This window comes from Vigna umbellata, chromosome 1, assembly GCF_029865625.1.
Source record: "Vigna umbellata cultivar VRB3 chromosome 1, Vumbellata_1.0, whole genome shotgun sequence".
Classification (NCBI taxonomy): Eukaryota; Viridiplantae; Streptophyta; class Magnoliopsida; order Fabales; family Fabaceae; genus Vigna; species Vigna umbellata.
In genome coordinates, this window is record NC_142165.1 from 52,999,496 (window position 1) to 53,011,661 (window position 12,166).

Sequence of the window (12,166 nt, forward strand, 5' to 3'; positions counted from 1 at the left end):
AGCTTAGAAGAGAGTTAGGAGTGTTAGACATATCTTAGAATCAAAATCTATGCGAATTTTTGCATTTTTCGTAAACTTAACGCTTCATAATCGATTATCACTAAGTTATAATCGATTATTCATGCATAAATTTCAATTCTGGAAAATCTTGAGCAGATAATCGATTATCATTATGCATAATCGATTATCATGCAATTTTGGGCAGTAATTATTGAACTGATAATCGATTATCACGAGCCATAATCGATTATCACGCTGACAGTTTCAAAAATAGAGCCGTTGGAGCATCCCATAACGGCTATAAACGACCATAAACGGCTAGTTTGTCCATTTTTCTTATAAATAGCCCCCCATAATCGATTATTAGACACTCCTTTGCACCCAAATACTGCTGAAATCAAATCTAGAGCTCCAATCTTCTTCATTTCCCTTCACCTTCTCAAAATCTCATTTTCCCATTCTTCCTCCATGGCTGACTCAAGAAGGCACCGTCGCAGAACAGCTGGAGCCTCCTCTTCTTCTCAACCACGTCTTGCAAACATAGATGGATGGATTTCAGATCAAGGGAAACACGCAGACTTTGTTAATTCTTGGCAAGAAAGGAAGATCATGGCGGTAAAGTTTATTCGTCTTGACTTTTTCCGCTTCTATGGCTTTCAATTTCCAAACACTTTTGCTGAGCAGGGGTTAACGCATCTGTTAGAACAAAAAGGCTGCATTTATCCTGATCTGATAAGAGTCTTCTACTTCAACTTGCGCTATCGAGATGGGATAATATCTACTAAGGTCAAGGGAGTACGCATCATTTTAGATGATGACATATGGACCAATGTTGCTCAACTTCCCATCTGGGATGATGCTGTCAAAGTCCACTTAGGACTTGAAGATTTCAACAGGATGATGACTTTTCAATCCTTCCTACGTCATCCTGAACGACAAACAAATAGAAGGCAATTACTGGTTGGAGGTTTTAAAGTTGAAGAAAGGATGATCCACTACTTGATTGTCTGGATTTTATGTCCTAGAGCAACCAACCATGCTCAATGCTCTGAGCAGGATTTACTTCTATTGTACGGGATTCTAAATCACATACACATCGACTGGCCTGCTCTCATTGCTGACACAATGGTAAAAGCCAAAAAATCCCATTCATATCAACTTCCCTATGCTCTTCTTATCTCTAGGATTTTAGAATTCAAAGGTGTACCTGTTGAAGGAGAACTAGTTCAAAATATTGAAGCTGTGGGATCAGAAATTGGAGATACAACCTTTCGTCAAATGGGATTCATTACTAGAGGAAGAGTCCTTATTCACAAAGACGATGATCATCCTGATGTAGATGAAGATGATGACATGGACACTCATATGGCTGACCCAGTAAGTGCTGCTGCTCCGTCTGATGCTGGACCATCCAACATACCCTCCTCTTCCTCAACTTCTATGGAAGAACATTTTGCAAGGTTATCTAAACAATTGGAGGATATGAGTCTTGCACAAAAGACTCACTTTGAGGAGATTTATGAGTGGCAACGATCTGTTGATGAGTACATGGTTGATCAATTTCTTGATCTTGATGTTCGTCTATCTAACATCGAGAATCATCTCAACATTCAACCTCCTGAGAGATCTCCTAGTCCTGAGTTTTAGATATAGGTTCTATGTTAGACTGTTTTGTTGTTTACTTGCCATTTCATCTATGTTATAATTATGTCTGTTATGTGTCTTCTTATAATGTAATCTTTATTTTCATAAATAAAATGATCTCTTGATTATATGCATCCTTTGATTAATTGAGGGGGAGATCATATTTAGGGGGAGCCTTTAACATCCGATCTTTTTGCTTCTGATCAAAAAGGGGGAGAAGAATAATACAAGGGGAGAAGTATAAATTATTACAGGTATTGCTAACCTTGTTGTTGTTTGTTAGCTTGTATGTTTTGCAGGTAAGCCAAACTTGCTTTTAAAATTGAATTTTTGATCATCATCAAAAAGGGGGAGATTGTAACCAATAAGGAGTATTGGTAAATCTTGAAGAAATTTGTTTTGATGATGCTACAAGAAGTTTTAGTTGCAGAAGATATTAGAATTAGTTAAAAGCAATTTGTAGAAATTAAATGTAGTAGGAAATTCTTGTAAACCTTGTAAACTTGCATTTTTAACTACAATAATCGATTATGATTAAGCAATAATCGATTATCACAAGTCATACTTGAATAATCGATTATCACTTCATATAATCGATTATCACATTTTTGAAAACCTATAACGGACTTGAATAATCGATTATCACTTACAATAATCGATTATTCATGGCAGTTGGGAGCTGACCTTTGGCACTCAGTGTACTTGGCTATATATTTTGTTTTGGAGAAATTAGAAAGTAACGTTTTTGAACTGAGAAAGCTTAGAACACTGTGTTTCAGAGGAACGTTCTTATAGAGCTTTTTGTTCATTGTTCCCTTGCTTGGTCTTGTGAAAGGAGAGGCTCGCGTATCGTGTGTCGATAGTCGGAGCAGACTCTCTTCAAGTTAGCAAGGTGCTCTGCCTGGTCTTGTGAAAGGAGAAGCTTGTGAATCGTTGGTCGATTGCTGAAGCGGTTCTCTTCAAGTTGGTAGAGTGGTTCTTTTCATTTTATTCCTGTTCATTACCTTGTAATCTGTTAAAACTAGAAGGTGATTGCAGCGTCAGACTCAATAGAAGTTGGTCTTGTTGATACATTGGCATAGACATTTTGAGCACCCAATATGGTTGGATTGTTAAATTAGTGAAGCAGTTCAAAAATAAATAACAAATAAGTGTAATACAAAAATAAAAAAGAATTAGAAAAGGACCATACTTTTAGCTTCTTCTAACGGGTAAGATAAAGATAATTAGAGAAGGACATTGGGATGATGGAGAAGGCAAAAAAATGGTGAGACATGCGTGGAGAAGAATTAAAGGACCTATCTAGGGCACAACGTATGAAGAATGACCAGTAACATTTTCACTATTAGGAACTTCATAACCTACCCAACTCAGGCTTACACAAAAAAGTAGTTGATTTTACGTAACTGACAAACAACAACGACATAAATTATATCTTGTTATGCACACTCATGCAGGTTGTCAGACAAGTGGCTTTGCAAGCATCCTGGATTATAGCAGCTTTGAATTCTCCCGTCACTAAGCACAAAGATCTACCAAATGGAGGATATTCTAAAAATACTTGCAACATGAAAGCAGACACACAATTTTTCTCATATCCAGATAAAAGTTGAAAATCGACCATAAGATCAAAACTTCTACCCAAGAGGTTTTCCCCAACCTTGAAGTAACACTTCCAGAAATGGAGGTCATTCATAACTAAAACTACCCAACCTGACTCATAACTAATACATCTAACAAAGCATAATCCATAAATAACACATATTAAATCAAAAATCATACAACATAATACATAAAATACAAAATATTCAAACAAAATTAGTCTACACAGTGCAAACGCACTTGGAAGTGCAACCCCTCAAAATCGCAGTTTGAAGTGCAGTTGGGGGCAGCCGAAAATCGAAGTGTGGTTGTGTATAACCGGCGTTCGAACGACGACAATTTAAATCGCAGCTCCAAGTATAGTTAAGTGTGTTTAATTGAAATCTTCAACTAACCTATACGAGCTCTCTGTGACGACCTTCTTTCTCTCCTCCAATGTCCACAACACCACCACCAACGATCACCACCACCATGGATCACCACCACCACGGATAAGAACCACCTATGTATAACCTCTCAACTTAAAACAACAACCAGTAAAGTGAACAAAAGGCTAGTAAAAGTGAACTTAGCAAAATACTACTGTGAGTGAAAGAATGGGAACCACGAAGGGGGTGCATGTTAGGTTTATACAATCAGAAAAATATTTGGATTGTTGATAGTTAGGAAAATTGTTGGTGGTTTGGATATCATTAAGTAATCATTAATTGTGTTTTGACTTTAATAAATGAAAGACAAATATGTAAAATTAAGAGTACATGATGAAAGAGATGAGGTGCATGGAGCATCGCTCTTTAGTTTTCAATACCTAGATAAGATAACACGTACGTGTTAATATAAAATATATAAAAAATTAAAAAAAAATTAAAATAACTTCTCAAATTATAGTAAAAGTAGAAAAATGTCTTTTATAATTATATATATATATATATATATATATATATATATATATATATGTTATCCAAAAATGTAAATTTTTAAACAATGAATACATTTTAACTAAATTATATATATAAATATTATTAATTGTTTTCTTAGAATATATTAATTTATCAAAGAAATATAAATAAACCATTGTTTTCATGTGTATTTAATGATGACTGGCTTGTTTGATTTTTTTAATAGTTTATTAAAGTTTAGCCGAGTGTTGATAAAGATTTAAAAGTAGAGGTTTTAGAATAGGTTTACAAGAAGTGGCGAAGGATAGGTGAGGGGTTGGCAATGTGGCTAACACAACATGGTTGGTTAGCCGAAGGAGAGAATTCTTAAAAGCTGAGGTCTTGGGGTTCAAATTTGTTTTGAGAATAATGGCTAACCAATCTACATTATTGAACACTAGAGAATTTTAGCATAGAGGCAAAAAAAAATCATCAGCCTAGTCAAAGTTGTCTCGGATAGTAGGACTAGTGACTCTACTTGGGAGTTAGAGGGAGAGATGAGAGTCTTATCCTCACATGTTCTCTGGTAAGTCTAATTTTCGAGGTCGAAAATTTTTTATGTGTGGGAGAATGTGAGAACCTGAAAATTAGAAATTAGAAAGCTGATAGGTGTATCATGTTAATGAAACTAGATTTTTCTTTAATCACCAGTATAAATAACTTTCATAACACTCTGGTTCATTAGCTCAATCCTTCTATCTCTCTCTAAAACTCAGATCTTCAAAGTTCTCTGCCTTCTCTCTTCCATTTCTCTTCACCGAGCCATTGGATCTCCGATCAGGTGGCGCCCAAACATCCGCAACATAGAGGGCTTCACAACTGATCGATTCATTTCGGGTCCTAGGCTGGTAAGTCATTACATGCAGTTCTCCGTTGTTCTAAAACTGGGACATGCATTATTGTTGGTTGCATGTGCCTTGTGCTTTCTCGTTTTTCCTTTTCTACTCAATCTTATCTTTATGAGCTGTTTTCATCACCGTTTTGGTGGTTGTAGGGCACTCTTTAGGTTCTTCACCGAGTAGGGTACTGTGGAAGCGGTGTGGTGAGTTGGGCTGTTCAACTCCAAGGTAAGGGGAGCTAGGTCTTTCTTAAAATTTATTTTTTATGAAATGTGTAGATGTGCTGAACTTTGTGTGGACATGTTGTTTGGGTTGAACTTATGTTTTAAAGAGATTTTTTGTATGAATTGAACTGCATGCTGGAAATTGTGACTGTGGATTTGGTTGTGCTGAAGTGATATTTGAAATCTAATATGTTTGAGGTACGGGTTTTGTTAAATGAGGGTTCAGATGGAAGGTGAGGGAATATACATTATGTTGAGTGAACTATTAGGGTTTTAAGCCACCTTGAGAGGAAGTGAGGCAGTGATTTTGAGCATTGGAGGTCTTGAGTGCAATTGGGTTGTTTGGGCAGCTCAAATAGGTCAATTTTGACTTGTTAGGAACATCAAACTGGTCTTAAACGAGTTACAAGTGGTAAAATTGAATTTGGGTCACTAAGTTGTTGATTTTGGTGTTCTAGAGTAGAAATTGAGTCTAAATCACTTTAGAATTGTAGTAGGAACGTTTATAATCATCTAAACAAGTTTAATTAGGTGTAAGACATGAATTATAAGTGTTAGAAATTTTAGAAAAGGCCTAGAAATGGTAAGGGTTTGTGTGAGTGCATAATTCTGCAGAATTCGCGTTTTGCAGATGATGCAGAGTCGCTATGCGAATTGTCTCGTATAGCGAGTCCCTGCAAAGGATGCTCTCTGTTTGAGTCATTCGTTGTGCGAGCTGGTGCGTTATGCGAATGACTAGAGGGTACTGCTCTATGTTTGCTGATTCGCATAGTGAATCTAGGCGTTGTGCAAAAGGTGGTTGCTTGGGAAAATGCTAGTTTAATTCGAATAGCGAATTTGGGGCGCTATGCGAGGGTTTAGGGTCTCATAATGTGTAGCAGAATTTTCAGTTTAGCTAAGCGCACAGACTTGGTGCGCTGAGCGAATGGACTTTAGCTGAGCGCACAAGCTTGGTGCGCTGAGCGGCTTGCCCAGAACCTGTTTTTATTCTTTTTATTCTTTTTATTCTTTTTATTCTTTTTATTCTTTTTATTCTTGTTTTCTAATAACCTTGAACTATGTTTTGATTATTAGAATGGTGTATAAGTATCTATGATAGTGTATGATCAATGAGGTTATATGTTTGGATTCAATGTGATAGTATTATGGTATTTGGTTGTTCATGTCTTGAGTTAAGTTGCAAAGTGACAGTATGGTTCATGGACGTAATTCCATGGATCTCAAAGGGAGGTTACATGGTGGTGCCCTATGTTGTTGGACGTAATTCCATGATCCTCAAGGAGGGAATCCATGGTGGTGCCCTTAGTATGTTTAGAATGAATGCAGGAGCTCAATCTTGGGGGTTATCCTAAAACTCCAATGGTCTTTCATTCTCAAGTAGAGAGGATTGATCCATGTCATGAGGAGTAGCAGGAGGTCCTAGTCTTGGGTGCTTCTAGTATGGCCTAAGGTGAGTGATAACGGACTAACCTCGTGAGTGTGGTAGAGTGAAACTCATTGACAATGGCTTTGCAAAGCAGTAGAAGTCACCACGAGTGCACAACCTACCATAGCTCGGCAATCATTCTAAGTCTGGATGAGTCAAGTTTAAAAGTCTAACAAGTTGTATTAAGTGACTATGTATATGTGAATTAAATTGCATGTTGTGTGTGACTGTTGTAACATGATTTTTGTATATCTAGCTCACCCTTCTGCTTGTTTTGTGTCTGCTTGTGTGTGGTGTGTCCTTTTTGCAATGATCATCCATTTGGATGTGAGCAGAGGTAGGTGAAGTGCCTCTAGAGTAGGCCTTGAAGGAAGATGACGTCGCTGCTTAACCTAGATAGTATTCAAAGACATTCTTGTATTTTGAAATATTCTTATATGTGTAAAGTTTTAAATTATAGCCATTTTGGAATGACTGTAACCTTGAGACTTTATTTGCAAGTCTTTTTTTAACTGTTCTATTATATTAAAATGTGGACTACTATATTATATAATTTTTATATAATCTGAAATGTTACAAGTATAACATCATTTTAGTATAAATTGAGCAATTATTTTAGTTTTTTATGTAGTTCAAATGAAAAAAATATATAAATTTAAATAATTAATATTTCAGTTTTTAAAATAGGGTAACTTCAAAAGTTATTCTATTTTTTATGATTAATATATTTAGAGATAACATGTATTTTCATTATATTTAATATATTTTCATTAGAGATAACATGTAATAGTAGTTTAAATGGAGAAATAAAATAACAAATTTTTAAAATAAAAAAATCAGATAAACCGAATTAAATAAAATAACTTGATCAAATAAAAAAATCTATATAAGTTTTATAAAATAAATAGAAATATTAAAAGATTCAGTACAAATTTAATCATTTCAAATTTTTTGAAAGAGAAAAATTTTATTTAACAATAAAACACATATAATTATAATTTTATGTATAATTTAATAAATTCATTTATTAACTTAAAAAGTTATAAATGGTGAGCTTATCAACTAGCAACTTAAAAAGCTATAGTTTTAGACATATACCCATAAATGAATAGGGCAAAACTTAGTTTTGTAATTATTTGTCAGAATTCAAGTATTAGAATTGCTCACACAAAAAAATGATATTAGTTATGGAGTTTCTGTTTAACGAACTGACAACTTTTAATACTTCTACAATGATGACACTAAATGTTAGTTACCCTTTGGTTTAATCATTCACTAAGTCTCTATTTTCGCATGGAATCTCAATTTCGTCTCTTTCTTTCTGAAAATATCAATTGGGTCCCAATTTTAGGAAAATTGCAACAAATCGATCCTTTCCGTTAAATTGGCTGGACGGCGTTAAAAAAATTATGAGTGGATGCTGTGATGACGAACGAACGCTCGTCCACCTCCGAACGAACGCTCGTCCACCAGCGAACGAACGCTCGTCCACCAGTGAACGAACGCTCGTCGACCTCTTACTGCTGGACGACCGTTCGTTCCACACTGGACTACCGTTCGTTCGGTGGTCGACGAGCGTTCGTTCGCTGGTGGACGAGCGTTCGTTCGCTGGTGAACGAGCGTTCGTTCGGAGGTGGACGAGCGTTTGTTCGTCATCTCAGCATCCACTCATCAATTTTTTTAACGCCGTTTGACACTATTTAACGGAAAGGATCGATTTGTTGCAATTTTCATAAAATTGGGATCCAATTGATATTTTCAGAAAGAAAGGGACGAAATTGAGATTCCATGCGAAAATAGGGACTTAGTGAATGATTAAACCTTACCCTTTCCCATTAACTCTGTTTATTTCTCAATTTAAATATAAATATTATTTTCGTATATCACTCTAAAATTTTAATGATATTGTACTTTTCATTCAGTTTTTCAAATGTGTCTTCAGCACACTTTAATAAGTACCACAGAAAAAACACGTACATTTTTTATAATAATAAAATATAATGAAATTATGATTATAAAAATTATAAATAATTTTTACAATTTGATTATAGATAGTTTTTATCTTTTTATATATAATTTTTAATTAGTTAATTTAAAAAAATTGTTAAATTTTAAGAAGATTATAAAAATTACTTAAAAATAATACAAGTGAAAAGATATGTGCATCTTCACATTTTTTATGATATTAAAAAGTAATAAAATTATTATTATTATTGTTATAACAATCATAAAATTAAAATAAATTTTGTAAAATTGTTGTATATAATTTTGTAATAAAATAGCTAAGTTTAAAAAAAATTAAATAAAAAAATGTTAAATTTTAAAAAACTGTAACATAAACTATACACATTAATAAAATTGGAACACGGTCTAAAGTATTTAAAAGAGTTAAGATCATCTCTACCTCAGGCTTGTTCTCCATTAAGATCATTTTTGTATGCTCATAGTGATCATTCAAAAACATATAACAAACACAATAAAATACAATACAACAAAAAAAGGTAAACTAATATAAAAAAAAATAATACATAATAATCACTCAAAATGACATATTATCTTTAATTTCAAATTAAAAAAAACTCCTAAACAAATAAGACCTATACACAAAAATTTAGATACATGCGTTATTGTTAAGCTATGGTGGGTTGTACACTTCTAGTGGTGGAACATCTGACCCCACGTTACCACACAAGATAGTCCGTTAAAACATCCTTTGCCAAATGGAGAAAAACCCTCAAACTAGGATCCTTACTACTTTCACCGCATGACTCACCTCTCTCTATTGAGAATGAATGATCATTAGAGTGTCAGGATAACCTCCAAAACCGAGCTCCTATAACAATACATAAACTACTTGAAACTACCTGTTATGAGAAAAGAAAGGATAGGAATTGTATTTCTTATTCCATGAGAAGAGAGTACAATTTTACATATATATAATTGTTTGAAACAATATATAAACGGAATATAAATATAAAAATAGAATATAAATATATGAAGATAAATGCACAGATATGAACGGAAAATAAATTAAATCCAATATCCCCCTCAAGCTGCAGCATATATATCCTTAATGCTCAGCTTGGACAACAAAGATTGAAATTGTGCTGGATGCAAAGCTTTAGTATGAATGTCTGCAAGTTGTGCTGAAGTAGGAATGGACAGGAGCTTAATTACACCAGCTTGAACTTTATCTCTTATGAGATGACAATCAATTTCAATATGCTTTGTTCTTTCATGCATGGCTGGATTTTGTGCAATTTGTATAGCAGATTGATTGTCACAAAACAGAGAAACAGGTTGTGGTAGAGGTTGTTTCAAATCATGGAGCAAATACAGAAGCCATTGAATTTCACATGTTGTGGAAGCTAAAGCTCTATATTCTGCTTCGGTTGATGATCTAGATATAGTACCTTGCTTATTGGATTTCCAGCTAATTAATGATGCACCATAGAACACATTAAAACCAGTCACAGACCTTCTAGTGTCAGGGCAAGCAGCCCAATCAGAATCACTAAAAGCCTTGAGAGCATGTTCTGTGTTTGAGGGAAAGAATAATCCTTGTCCTGGATTGTTCTTGATATATCTCAGGATTCTTATTACTGCTGCATAATGATCTTTCAAAGGATTGGAAAGAAATTGACTGAGAGTACTAACAGCGAAACATAAATCTGGTCTTGTGTTGGTTAGATATAGTAACCTGCCAAGAAGTCGTCTATAGGCCTGCACATCTGAATAGGGTTTCCCTTCTGTCTTGGAAAATTTTGTGTCTGGCTGTATAGGAGTAGAAACAGGTTGACACCCCAACAATCCTGCATCTTCTAGTAACTCTAGAGCATACTTCCTTTGTGACAAATTAATGCCCTGTTGAGATCTTGCAATTTCTAAGCCTAGAAAATACTTGAGTTGGCCTAAGTCTTTAATCTTGAACTTTGCATTCAATAGAGCCTTCACAGTTTGGATTTCCTGGATGTCATCACCTGCCAAAACTATATCATCTACATAAACAAGTAAGATGGTAATATGAGCAGAATCACTTTTGACAAAAAGTGAATAATCTGATTTTGATTGCGTGTAGCCCAAAGAAAGTAAAGTAGTTGTCAACTTGTAATTCCATTGTCTAGAGGCTTGTTTGAGTCCATATAAAGACTTCAACAACTTGCAAACTTGTCCTGGTTTTTCAGATTTATAACCAAGAGGAAGAGACATGTATACTTCTTCATCTAGATCCCCATGTAAAAAGGCATTAGTTACATCTAGTTGATGTAAATACCAATGTTTGGAAGCTGCTAAAGCTAGAACCAATCTTACTGTTGTGAGTTTGACAACAGGTGAAAAAGTCTCAAAGTAATCTAAACCTTGTTGTTGTGTGTAGCCTTTGGCTACAAGTCTTGCCTTGTATCGTTCAATACTCCCATCAGCATGCCTCTTTATTTTGTATACCCATTTACATCCGATAGGTTGCTTTCCATTAGGTAGATCAGTCAAAACCCAAGTTTTGGTATTTTCTAAAGCTGCAATTTCTTGATCCATGGCATTTCTCCAACAATCATGTTTGATGGCTTGGTTATAGGTTTTAGGTTCACTAACTTGGGAAAGATTAAGGACATATGATTTATGAAGAGATGATAATGCATCATATGATAGATATGAAGAGATAGGATATAAGGTACCTGTGGATGACTGAGTGGCGGAAGAAGCAGATGACATGTTGCAATGATAGTCCTGCAGATAAGATGGTGTATGTTTTGGCCTAATTGATTTCCTTTGTGGAGTAGCAATGACAGGTTCAACAGAAACAGGCTGAGAAGAGAAAATAACAGGGTCGGAAACAATAGAAGGAGGAGATGTAAGTGGTAAAGAGGGTTGATCAGTAACTTCTGAGAAAAGAGGTGATGGAGGTGAAATAATTTTGGTGACAAAATCCAAGGAATTTTGTGTATTAATAGGTGAGTGCTTGTCACTAGTAAGAAAAGGAAATATATTTTCATAAAATACTACATTCCTTGATAGAAAAATTTCCCTAGAATTGAAATCTAACAAAAGGTAGCCTTTCACTCCTGTTTTAAAACCCAGTAAAACATATTTTCTTGCACGAGGTTGAAATTTTGTTCTATGAGTTTGAAGAGTTGAAGCATAGCAAAGTGAGCCAAAAACTCGTAAGTAAGTAATGTCAGGTTTAACATTGTGTAACAGCTGAGATGGAGAAAAATATGTCAAAACTTTGGAAGGTAAAATATTAATGAGTTGCACAGCATAACGAACAGCAAAAGACCAGAAAATTATGGGCAAATGGGATTGAAACATTAAAGATCTAGCAACATTGAGAATGTGTTGATGTTTTCTCTCAACGACTCCATTTTGTTGAGGTGTTTCAACACATGATAATTGATGTTGTATCCCTTTTTGTCTATAAAAATCTGTCATTGCAAACTCATTACCATTATCTGATCTAACAGCTTTTACATCAATGCCAAATTGTGTTTTTATATA